The sequence below is a fragment of the Bubalus bubalis genome, chromosome 17 (genome assembly GCF_019923935.1).
Source record: "Bubalus bubalis isolate 160015118507 breed Murrah chromosome 17, NDDB_SH_1, whole genome shotgun sequence".
Lineage (NCBI taxonomy): Eukaryota > Metazoa > Chordata > Mammalia > Artiodactyla > Bovidae > Bubalus > Bubalus bubalis.
The window spans coordinates 53,845,255-53,858,188 of NC_059173.1; the positions used below are offsets into that span (position 1 = coordinate 53,845,255).

Consider the following 12,934-nt stretch of genomic DNA (forward strand, 5'->3'; position numbering starts at 1 on the left):
TCTGTCTGTATACCAACACCACATTATCTCAATTACTGGATCTTAACAGTAAGTCTTTAAATCAGGTATGTAAGCCCTCCAACTCTGTTCTTAAACCATAAATCTTCTGATCCACAGCTATGTTATATTTCTCCATTTATTCAGATGTTTAATTTCTCTCAAGGAGAGCAAGGAGAGATAAGAAAGCTTTCCTCTATGATCAATGCAAAGAAATAAAGGAAAACAGCATAAGGGGAAAGACTAGAGATCTCTTAAGAAAATGAGAGATACCAAGGGAACATTTCATGCAAAGATGAACACAATAAAGGACAGAAATGGTATGGACCTAACAGAAGCAGAAGAGATTAAGAAGAGATGGCAAGAATACAAAGAACTACACAAAAAAAATCTTCATGACCCAGATAACCACCATGGTGTGATCACTCACTTAGACCCAGACATCCTGGAATAAGAAATCAAGAGGGCCTTAGGAAGCATCACCACGAACAAAGCTAGTGGAGGTGACTGAATTCCCAGCTGAGCTATATCAAATCCTAAAAGATAATGCTGTTAAAGTGCTACTGTCATATGCCAGCAGATTTGGAAAATTCAGCAGTGGCCACAGGACTGGAAAAGGTCAGTTTTCATTCCAATCTTAAAAAAAGGCAATGCCAAAGAATGTTCAAACTACTGCACAACTGCACTCATCTCACACACTAGCAAAGTAATGCTCAAAATTCTTCAAGCCAGCTTCATGAACCAAGAAATTCCACATGTTCAAGCTGGATTTAGAAAATACAAAGGAACCAGAGATCAAATTGCCAACAGCCACTGGATCATAGAAAAAGCAAGAGAGTTCCAGAAAAATACCTACTTCTGCTTTATTGACTATGCTAAAGCCTTTGACTGTGTGGATCACAACAAACTGGAAAATTCTGAAAGAGATAGAATATCAGACCACTTTACCTGCCTCCTGAGAAATCTGTATGCAGGTCAAGAAGCAGCAGTTCGAACCAGACATGGAACAACAGACTGCCTCCAGATTGGGAAAGGAGTACGTCAAGGCTGTATTATTGTCACCCTGCTTATTTAACTTATGTGCAGAGTATATCATGCGAAATGCCGGGCTAGATGAAGCACAAGCTGGAGTCAAGATTGCCAGGAGAAATATCAATAACCTCAGATATGCAGATGACAACACCCTCATGGCAGAAAGCAAAGAGGAACTAAGCCTCTTCATGAAAGTGAAAGAGGAGAGTGAAAAAGCTGGCTAAAAACAAAACATTCAAAAAACTAAAATCATGGCATCTGGTCTCATCACTTCATGACAAATAGATAGGGAAACAATGGAAACAGTGACAGACTTTTTTTTTGGGGGGGGGGGGGGGGGGGGGGACTCCAGAATCACTGCAGATGGTGATTGCAGCCATGAAATTAAAAAACACTTGCTCCTTGGAAGAAAAGCTATGACCAATATAGCTGCTGCTGCTGCTGTGTCACTTTAGTCGTGTCCAACTCTGTGTGACCCCATAGACGGCAGCCCACCAGGCTTCCTGTCCCTGGGATTTTCCAGGCAAGAACACTGGAGTGGGTTGCCATTTCCCTCTCCAATGCATGAAAGTGAAAAGTGAAAGTGAAGTCGCTCAGTCGTGCCCGACTCCAGCGACCCCGTGGACTGCAGCCCACCAGGCTCCTCCGTCCATGGGATTCTCCAGGCAAAAGTACTGGAGTGGGGTGCCATTGCCTTCTCCGACCTAGACACCATATTAAAAAGCAGAGGCATTACTTTGCCAACAAAGCTCCGTCTAGTCAAAGCTATAGTTTTTCCAATAGTAATGTGTGGATATGAGAGTTGGACTACAAAGAAAGCTGAGCGCCAAAGAATTGATGCTTTTGACCTGTGGTGTTGGACAAGACTCGAGAGTCCCTTCGACTGTAAGGAGATCCAACCAGTCAATCCTGAAGGAAATCAGTCCTGAATATTCATTGGAAGGACTGATGCTGAAGCTGAAACTCAATACTTTGGCCACCTGATGCGAAGAACTGACTCACTGAAAGAGATCCTGATGCTGGGAAAGACTGAAGGCAGGAGGAGAAGGGGATGACAGAGGATGAGATGGTTGGATGGCATCACCGACTTGATGGACATGAGTTTGAGCAAGCTCTGGGAGTTGGTGATGGACAGGGAAGTCTGGCATGCTGCAGTCCATGGGGTCGCAAAGAGGTGAGCACAACTGAGTGACTAAATTGAACTAAATTTGTCTTAACAGTATTTTGTAGTTTTCTAAGTACAGATTTCACTAAACTTAACCCTTTGGTCTTATGCTGCTGTTAAATAGTATTACTTTTTAAATTTACTTTCTGAATTGAACTTTGCCAGAATATATAAATACAACTGATTTTTACATAGACAACTATTCTACATTTACTTATTAGTTTAACAGTTGCACAGATTTCTTAGGAGTTTCTATGTATATGATTGCATCATTTAACAATAAAGACAGTTTTTATTTCTTCTTTTCCGATCTGTAAGTCTTTTATTTTTCTTGCCCTGTACCAATTTCGCCAGTGCAGTGTTGAATAGCAGTAGTTAGAGCAGATACCCTTGCCTTGTTCTCAACCTTAAAAGGAAAACATTTTCTTTCTCCATTAAGTATGTTTACTGTGAGTTTTTCACATATGTACTTACCAGACTGAGAAAGCTGCCTTTTATTACTAGTTTACTGAATTTGTATAATAGGTATTGGCTTTTAGCAAATGGGCTTTAAGTGGCTACTGATATGATCACATGATTTTTCCATTTTCCTTTGTTAACATGGAAAATTACACTAATTGATTAAACCTATCTCCCTGGGATAAACCCCATTTGAGACATATGATCCCTTTTATATGCCCCGGGATTCATTTTAAGTATTTTATCAAGAATGTTTGATTCTATGTTCATAAAGAATATGGACGTGTAGTTTTCTTTTCCTATAAAATCTCTGTCTGGTCTTGATATCAGGGTAATACTGACCTCATAAAATTCTCTTGTCCTCTATTTTCTAAAAGAGTTGTGTAGAATGGGTATTACTTCTTCCATAAATACTTAGCAGATCAAGAAAGCCATTTAGCTCTGTAATTTTCTTTGCAGCAAAGACCTTGACTACAAATCCAAAGGTTACTTAAATATCTTATTTAAAATATACCTTTTTAAAAGACATTGATACCTTTTTAAAAGATTTCTTATTTAAAAGACAGAGGGCTATGCAGGCCTGCTTTTCCTTTTGGAATGACTTTCAAGGAATTGGCCCATTTCACCTAAGTTATCAAACTTACTGGCCTAAAGTTCTTCTTAATGTTTACTGTCTATAATAATGTATCTTTCTTTCTTTTAGTGTATTTTGCCTTTTTCTTGTGCAGTCTACTTAGAGGTTGTCCACTTTCAACTTCATTGATTTGTGTTTTTACTTTTATTACTTTGTTCCTTCTATTTTGGGTTTGATTTGATCTTCATATTCTAGCTTGTTGAGGCAAAACCTTAAGATTGATTTTCCTTTTCCAATGTAAATATATGAAGCTATAAACTTTCCTCTAAGCACTGCTTTAGCTTCATCCCTCAAGCTTGATGTACTGTGCCTTCATCTTCATTCAGTTTGAACATCTACTTTCTCTTGTGATTTATTCTTTAATCCATGGGTTACACAAATATAGAAGTAGACTATTTAATATGCAAGTATTAAAAAATTTGCAATCATATTTTTTTGTTAATTTCTAACATAATCCTGCTTTGGTCACAATTTGTCTATATAATTTCAATCCTTTGAAAGTTTTTAAAATTACTGAGATGTGCAACCCAGCAGATGATCTACTTTCGCTTATTGTCCATGTGCACTTGAATATGTGTTCTAATACTGTTAGCCACAGTGCTTCATGGAAGTCCATTAGGTGAAGTTAGCTCATGCTGTTATTCAAGTTTTTGATATCCTCATTGATTTTCTAATCAATCTATCAATTACTGAGTGAGGAATGCTGCAAACTCCATTACTGTGGGTTTATCTATTCTTTCAGTTCTATCAGTTTATGTTTTATGTATTTTGAAGCTCTCATGTTGAATGCGAAAACATTTAGTTTTCAAGAAGACTTAACAAATGTTAAGTCTTCTTGAAAAGATGGTCCTTTTATCATTTATGAAATGTCTACCTTTATCCCTGGTCTTGTCTTGAAACCACTTCACCTGGTTTTATGATTAATATTTGCATGGTATCATCTATATCTATACTTTCACTTTTAAACTGTGTGGTTATACTTCACGTGAGTTCTTTGGATGAAACTAACAGATTTGGCTTTTAAAAAAAATCTAATCTGCATTTTAAACAATATCTTCATTTAAATAGGGCTATTTAGAATACTTATATTTAATATTATCAATAAAACAAGGTTTAAATCTACCATCTGCTCTGTTATTTACTTCATTTATTCCTTGATCCTTTCATTCTCAGTCTTGTTTTTAATTAAGAATTTTTTTAGTATCCATTTTAATTCTATTTAATTTATACATAGTAATGGCTTACTATCTAGATTTCTTTATTTTTTAGTGGTGCACTAGATCTTACAATGGGCTTCCCTAGTAGCTCAGCTGGTAAAGAAGTGAAGTGAAGTGAAAGTCACTCAGTCCTGTCCAACTCTTTGCAACCCCACAGACTATGGCCTGCCAGGCTCCTCTGTCCATGGAATTTTCCAGGAAAGAATACTGGAGTGGGTTGCCATTTCCTGCTCCAGGAGATCTTCCCCATCCAGGGATCGAACCCAGGTCTCCCGCATTGCAGACAGATTTTTACCACTGAACAATCAGCTGGTAAAGAATCCATCTGCAATGCAGCAGACTCTGGTTCAATTCCTGGGTTGGGAAGTTCCCCTGGAGAAGGGATAGGCTATTCACTCCAGTATTCTTGGGCTTCCCTGGTGGCTCAGATGGTAAAGAATCCATCTGCAATGTCGGAGATCTGGGTTTGATCCCTGGGTTGGGAAGATGCCCTGAAAGAGGGCACGGCAACCACTCCAGTATTCTTGCCTGGAGAACCCCATGGACAGAGGAGCCTGGGCCACAGTCTATGGGGTCACAAAGAGTCAGACACGACTGAGCGACTAAGCACAGCAAAGCACAGATCTTACAATAGGCTTCCTAACATATTACAGTTTATATCCAACAATGCTTAATGTAAAAAGTTTACAGCACTGTAGTATTTTTCCAATACTGCCTCCCATCCTTTGTTCGACTGTTGTTATACATTCACTTCTTTTGCTTCACATTGCAAACCCCATAATTCAGCTATTATATACATACATATATATATATATAATTCGGTTATTTTTGTCTTAAACAATTATCTTTTTAATAAATTTAAAACAAATTTTGGAAAATATTTACCCACACATTAACTATTTCTCTAGCACTTTTCAATGCTTTATGTATAAATTTATATATATGCTTTAATTTGGTATCATTTTCCTTCTGCCTAAAGATCTTCATTTAACATTTATTATAATATGCATTTTTTGGTGATAAATGCTCTCAGCTTTTGTTGGGCTGAGAAAAATTTCACTTTGAAGCACATTTTCACTGGATATGTAACTGTAGGTTGGTTGACAAGTTTTAGTTTTGTGAAATTCAAGGAAGTCATTATCTTCTGACTTGCATGGTTCTAATAAAGATGTCTGCAGTCATATCTTTATTCTTCTGTAGGTAATGAATTTTTTCCTCTGGAAGCCTTTTCCCCCCATGCTTCTCACTACCTCTTTGATCGGGTCTTTACTCAAAATTAACTGTACAAAATGATTTGACCTTTACAGAATAAACAAATTTGAGTTTATCCAGCAGACTTCTTTTCTTCTGTGTTGGGCTTCCTTTTTGTGGGTTTCCTCTCAGTTGCTGTTTGTTGTTGTTGTTGTTGTTTTATCACTGCAGCCTCTTTTCCCCTCAACGCTTCTGCTTCTTAGTGCCAAGAGCCTTCTTTCCTTTCTTCCCCACCACAGTCTTCTTGCCTGGAATCCCCTTTTCATCTGATCTGGCTTCTAATGCTGCTGCTGTCCACCTGAATTTTGTGGTTCTTGGTAGGGAGAAGAATGGTGTTTTGGCACATGGTCTTTGAATATGAGTTTAGTAGCTTCAATGTAAGGAGAAGGCAATGGCAGCCCACTCCAGTACTCTTGCCTGGAAAATCCCATGGATGTAGGAGCCTGGTGGACTACAGTCCATGGGGTCGCTAAGAGTCAGACATGACTGAGCAACTTCACTTTCACATTTTACTTTCATGCATTGGAGAAGGAAATGGCAACCCACTCCAGTGTTCTTGCCTGGAGAATCTTAGGGATGAGGGAGCCTGGTGGGCTGCCGTCTATGGGGTAGTACAGAGTTGGACACAACTGAAGTGACTTAGCAGAAGCAGCTTCAATGTGATTCTCAAGTTTTTCAGTGGATTCTTCTTCAGGTCTTTGCAGTGAGTCTTCCTATATGGTGCTTGGAGAGCTCTCTGGATCTCTGGGGTTTTTAAGATTCTGCAAAGGTCTATATTAAGCATCTTGTGAATGGGGAGTTTGCAGTTACTCTTTACACCAAGTGCCAAACAGCTCATCTAACTTGTGGAAAGCATTTTCAGTCCAAATGCAGAAACATCGCGCGTGCCTACCAGGAGCAAGTTTCAAATACTGACTTTACTTACACTAAGCAGAGTAATTCCAGGGATGTCTCTGAAGGCCTTGATGATTGCCCTGTCCTCATTAAAGAAGATGCAGGGTTCCCTGTGCTGGATACAGTGACGGCTTCTCATTTTGCCTTTGCCAGTTCTCATTCATTGAGAAGCACAGATCTTTTTAATATCGTTCCATGCCTTAAGTTTCTTCAGAAGCAAAACAATCTCTTTGGTCTTATTGCAGCCTTCAACTTTATCTTCAGCCACCAAAGCAAGTTCAGGAACTTCCTCAATAAGATGACACAACCAGCGCTGGTAACGCTGAGGCAGCCAGTGCAGAGCAGACAAGAGTATCATTTCTGCGTTGTGTTCAGTCTGAAGTGCCAACATTACCAGGCCTTGATTAGTGCAAACATGTGGCCTCCACAACATATATTTCCAAAAGCACCCTGGCCAGAACAGTGAGTCCCACCACCTCAAACTCTAGGAAATGGGAGTCACAGCTCTGCCAGGAGCCCAAGACTCAGAACTGGTTTGATGACCTGCTAATTCACTGACAGCATAGAGCTGTCCATTGTTTTTGTGCAACTTGGTGTGAATAAAGTACACAATATCTGGTCAAATGGGAGCCTTGAACACAGCAGGAAAAGAGGCATTTTTCCAGATGACTCCCCCTTTTTGGAGTACTGGTATCAGTGAATGAGCACAGGCCATGGCGGGACAGAAGGCCACACTCCTCTCAACCCTGTGGCTCCCACAGGAGAAGTTCTCTAGAAGCTTTTAAGATTTTCTTTTTGAAGTTTGCTTTCAGCAGCTTTATTGTGATGTACCTCAGTCTGTTTACTCTCTGCTTTATCCTATTTAGAGTTTAAGATTCTTAGATCTGTGCTGTGCTTAGCTGCTCGGTCATGTCCATCTCTGTGAATCCATGGACTGTAGCCCACCAGGCTCCTCTGTCCACAGGAATTCTCCAGGCAAGAATACTGGAGTGGGTTGCCATGCCCTCCTCCAGGGGATCTTCCCGACCCAGGAATCAAACCCAGGTCTCCTGCATTGCAGGCAAACACTTTACTGTCTGAGCCACCAGGGAAGCCCATGAATACTGGAGTAGATAGCCTATCCTTTCCTCCATAGGATCTTCCCGACCCAGGAATCAATCCAGAGTCTCCTGCATTGCAGGCAGATTCTTTGCCAGCTGAGCTAACAGGGAAGCCCCTTCTCAGATCTATGGGTTTCTATTTTCATCAAACTTGGGAAATTGTATAGCCATTATTTCTTTACATGCTTTTTATGTTCTCTTCTCTCATTCTGGGACTCCAATTACATTATATTAGACAACTTGATATTGTCCCACAGGTAACCAAGTTTTTGTTCATCTTTTTTCTTTTTTCAGTCTTTCTGCACTTAATGATATAGTTTCTATCCTTCAAATTCACTGGTTTTTTCTTATGCAGTACCTAATCTATTTGTAATCCTATACAGTGATTTTTCTTTTCATATAGGATATATTTCATTTCTAGAAGTTTCACTTGGTTCTTTTATGTCATTTACACCTCTCCTCTGCGATTCATGTTCTCTTTACCTTTCTAGAGCATATCTGTAATAGTTGTTTTGAAAGTTTATCTGTTAATTACATATCTATCATTTCTATTTATTTTCATTGACAAATTTTTCTCCAAGTTTTAAGTTATATTATTCCTGCATCCTTGCATTTAACATGATTGGGTATTTCATGTTTACTATGACAGTTATGTTACTTGTAGATCAATTTTCAAGGCTTATTTTGAAATCTTTCAAGAGCAAGTTTGGACTCCCCTTTATTCCAGAGCTAGTTTAGTTCCACTTATGTGGGCATGACCCTTCTGGAATCTCTAATGAGTGCCCTGGGCAGTTAACAAAAACCCACTTTTCCAACTGGTTGGAATTCTAGCATCTTCCAGCCCTGAGTGAACTATGTAGATTTTTTTCAGTAGGTTCCTGAGTTTACACCTTTCTGATCATCCTTTGCTTGGCTTCATGCAGTTTCTTACTACACCAGGGAACTCATTCAGCTAAAGACTAGGGGAACCAAAGGCTGAGTTCTGAGTTCCTCCTCTGGGCAGCTTCTTCCTTTCAGATACTTTGCCCCTCAAATTAGTTGCATTCAGTTCAGTTCAGTTGCTCAGTCATGTCTGACTCTTTGCCACCCCATGGACAGCAGCATGCCAGGCTTCCCTGTCCATCACCAACTTCCAGAGCTTTGCTCAGACTCATGTCCATTGAGTTGGTGATGCCACCCAACCATCTCATCCTCTGTCATCCCCTTCTCCTCCTGCCTTCAGTCTTTCCCAGCATCAGGGTCTCTTTCAATGAGTCAGTTCTTCACATCAGGTGGCCAAAGGATTGGAGTTTCAGCTTCAGCATCAGTCCTTCCAATAAATATTCAGGATTGATTTCCTTCAGGATTAACTGGTTGGATCTCCTTGCAGTTGAAGGGACTCTCGAGTCTTCTCCAACACCACAGTCCAAACCATCAATTCTTTGGCACTCAGCTTTCTTTATAGTCCAACTCTCATATCCACACATGACTATTGGAAAAACCACAGCTTTGACTAGACGGAGCTTTGCTGGCAAAGTAATGCCTCTCCTTTTTAATATGGTGTCTAGGTTGGCCACAGCTTCTCTTCTAAGGAGCAAGTGTTTTTTTAATTTCATGGCTGCAATCACCATCTGCAGTGATTCTGGAGCCCCCAAAAATAAAGTCTGTCACTATTTCCACTGTTTCCCCATCTATTAGTTGCATTATTTCTACTGTTTCCCCATCTATTCCATTGTTTTCCCATTTTTAGTTGCATTAAGATCAGATCAGATCTGATCAGTCGCTCAGTCGTGTCCGACTCTTTGCGACCCCGTGAATCGCAGCACGCCAGGCCTCCCTGTCCATCACCAACTCCCGGAGTTCGCTCAGACTCACGTCCATCGAGTCAGTGATGCCATCCAGCCATCTCATCCTCTGTTGTCCCCTTCTCCTCCTGCCCCCAATCCCTCCCAGCATCAGAGTCCTTTCCAATGAATCAACTCTTCGCATGAGGTGGCCAAAGTACTGGAGTTTCAGCTTTAGCATCATTCCTTCCAAAGAAATCCCAGGGCTGATCTCCTTCAGAATGGACTGGTTGGATCTCCTTGCAGTCCAAGGGACTCTCAAGAGTCTTCTCCAACACCACAGTTCAAAAGCATCAATTCTTCGGCACTCAGCCTTCTTCACAGTCCAACTCTCACATCTGTACATGACCACAGGAAAAACCATGGCCTTGACTAGACGAACCTTTGTTGGCAAAGAAATGTCTCTGCTTTTGAATATGCTATCTAGGCTGCATTAGCCTCTCCAAATTCCGAATTTTGGTTTCCTCAATACAGTGAGACTGTCTACATTCTGCTTGAATTTCTCCTTCCCATGTTTTTCCAGAAAGTAGGTCCAAGCAGGAAGCCAGTGCAATCATTTCTCAGGAAGAACAGTCTTGCACCGTCTGTGGTCCAACTGTCTTAATCCATTCATGTTACTATAACAAATACCAGACTAGGTGGCTGAAAAACAGCAGAAATGTATTGCTCACAGTTCTGGAGGCTAGAAATCCAAGATCAGGGTACCAGAATGACTGAGTGGGGGCCTTCCTCCAAGTCACAGACTTCTCTTTTGTCCTTACATGGCAGAAAGGGCAAGGGGTCTCTCTAGAACCTTTTTTTTCCCTAGAGCCTTTTATAAAAGTATTGACCCCATTTGTAAAGGTTCCTTCCTCATTACCTAATCACCTTCCTAAAGCCCTACTTCCTAATACCTTCCTAATGATAATCATCTTTGGAAGTTTGGATTCAACATATAAATTTTGAGAGGTTCACAAACATTCAAGACCATAGCACAAATAAACACTGTGGGCTCACGTGTTTTGTTCATTTTCCTAGTTGTTTATGGTTGGAGTACAAATCTTGTTTCAGTTGTTTCATCACAACCTGAAGTGGAAGAAGTCCCAATCTTCTTTGTCTGGAAGCAGATGCTCTCTAAAACTTGCATTCATTTTGTTTTTTAAATATACCTAAATCCTTTTTTATTTTTTCTGCATTAATTCCCCATTTCTATGAGACCTACCTGATATGTATTTCCTTCTCAAAAACTGCTCTGGCTACTCCTCTATGTTTATTCTTCCATACAATCTTTAGGCCCATATGATCAATTTCCCCCAACTGGCCCTAACATCTTATAGACATGGAATTAAATATATAGATTAATTGGAGGACTGACATCCTCCACAATACTGACCATTCCCATTTCTCTTACCCAAATACAAAATATATCTCTTTGTTTATTAAAGTCTACTTAAGTATCATTAGTTTCCTTCAAACAAGTCCTATATATCTTTTACTTTTATTCCTCAACAGTTTATTCATTTTTGTTAATTTTCTGAAATACAGTTTATTTCCATGATTTTTTTCTAACTAATTACAGTCCTTAAAAGAAAGCAAGATATTTTTATGTTAATTTTGCACTCACCAAACTATTAGGTACTCTTTATTAGTTCTAATGGGTATTCATGGATTTTCCCCTTGGTTTTCCCAGGTGGTGAGTTATATTATCTACAAACAGCAATTTGGTCTTTTTAATACTTATATATTTTTTTCATTATTTTGTCTGATTACAGGAAAATATTAAATAATAGTAGTGCCCATACTGACTTTCTCTCCAATTTCAGAGAAAATACTCCAGTATTTCCCCATTAAATAGGATTCTAGCTCTTGATTTATATATTTTTTAAAATAATGTTAAGGAAATATACACTTATATTATTTAGAGTTTTTATCAGGAAGGATATTGAACTTTATAAAATCCTATTTCATCAAGTATTTTATCCTACCATTATATCATATGTCATATTAGTAGGAGTATATATTACTTGTTTTCTTAAAATTGGATATCCTTATGTATCTAAATCCTATTTGGTAACTGGATTTTTAAATATATGACTATTTTATAAATGTATTACTATTTTATTTATGATTTTTGTATCCACACTCATTAATAAGATTACAGTCTACTTTTTTTGCTATCTTTGTCAGAAACAGGATTATCCTAATTTTATAAAATATTCATAGAAAACATAATCAAGAATAAAACTATAAGAAATAAAGCCTAAACATCACTAATAACTCTCCAAAATGCCCACCACTTTTTTAATAATTAAAAAAAATTTGTTGGGGTATAATTGATTTAAAATGTGTTGCCCATCATATTTTAAACATTTATTTTTTCTTCAGATTCTGAAGCTAAGGTAATAAGGTCATTTTTTCCCCACCCCAGCCTATATTTTAAAGTATAAGTAGTATAGATATATATTATAAATACATTATAAAGACAAAATTCTATCTTTCTAATACCACTATCCCCAAAACTCACTTTAAAAACTTGGGAGATATTACAGAAACTAGTGGCTTTTCTTTCTTCCAGGAATTTTCTTCCCCAGGTGTTTCTACAGCTCAATCCCTTATGCTATTTAGGTCTACACTAAAATGCCACCTGCTCAGAGAAGCCTTCCTTGTCCATTCTAATCAAAATACCCTACCAATTCCCTATCTCTAGCCCTGATTTATTCTTCATAGCCATTCTGAAATACTTTATCCCTAGTGCCTAAAAAAGTAACTGACATTCAGTAAGAGGTCAATTAATGTTTGTTGAAGGAATAAATGAAATGAAAGTAAGTAGGTATCCACATGACATAATGTAAAGAAAAAGTTCCTGAGAATAGTTTCCTCCTTTCTGGTGCCACTCTTCCTAAAATGCCTATGACCACCTTTGAAGACTACTGCATAAATCATTAGTCAATAATGTCTTGACAAAATTATTTTCATTTGTCAGATTCTTTCTTTGGTTACAAACAGTTTGTCAAGCCATGAACACATGGGGTTCCATGTAAATGAAGGGAGGTATAGAGAGTCTTCCAGAAACAAAGTGTTCTGTTCATTTTTCCCATAATGGTGGTACCCAGTCACCACAAGGTAAATATATTCCACCAACTGTTCTTAGCAGCTTCCCCCACAGAATTAATATCAACAGAGTAAAACCATGGGGCAAAAGGAAAGTACTTGAAGAAGCAAGTCCTGGATGATACTGGAGGGGATAGAAATCCCGAGTCCCTCATTTCTTGGGTGAATCATACTTGGAAGTGATCATACAGAAAGTGAAACTTCAAGAAGGAAGCAGAACTTGATTATGAGAATAAAACATGTTCTTTACCTTTGTTTCTCTCAGTACATTT

General features: G+C 38.7%; 1 protein-coding gene and 1 pseudogene across 8 annotated transcripts in view; both read right to left on the bottom strand.

The window, feature by feature from the left end:
* Positions 1 to 12,934, bottom strand: part of ELF2 (E74 like ETS transcription factor 2) — a 99,203-nt gene that overhangs the window by 57,452 nt on the left and 28,817 nt on the right. The gene's annotated exons all lie outside the window — the stretch shown is intronic.
* On the bottom strand, positions 5,013 to 7,650 carry LOC102399558 (annotated as a pseudogene).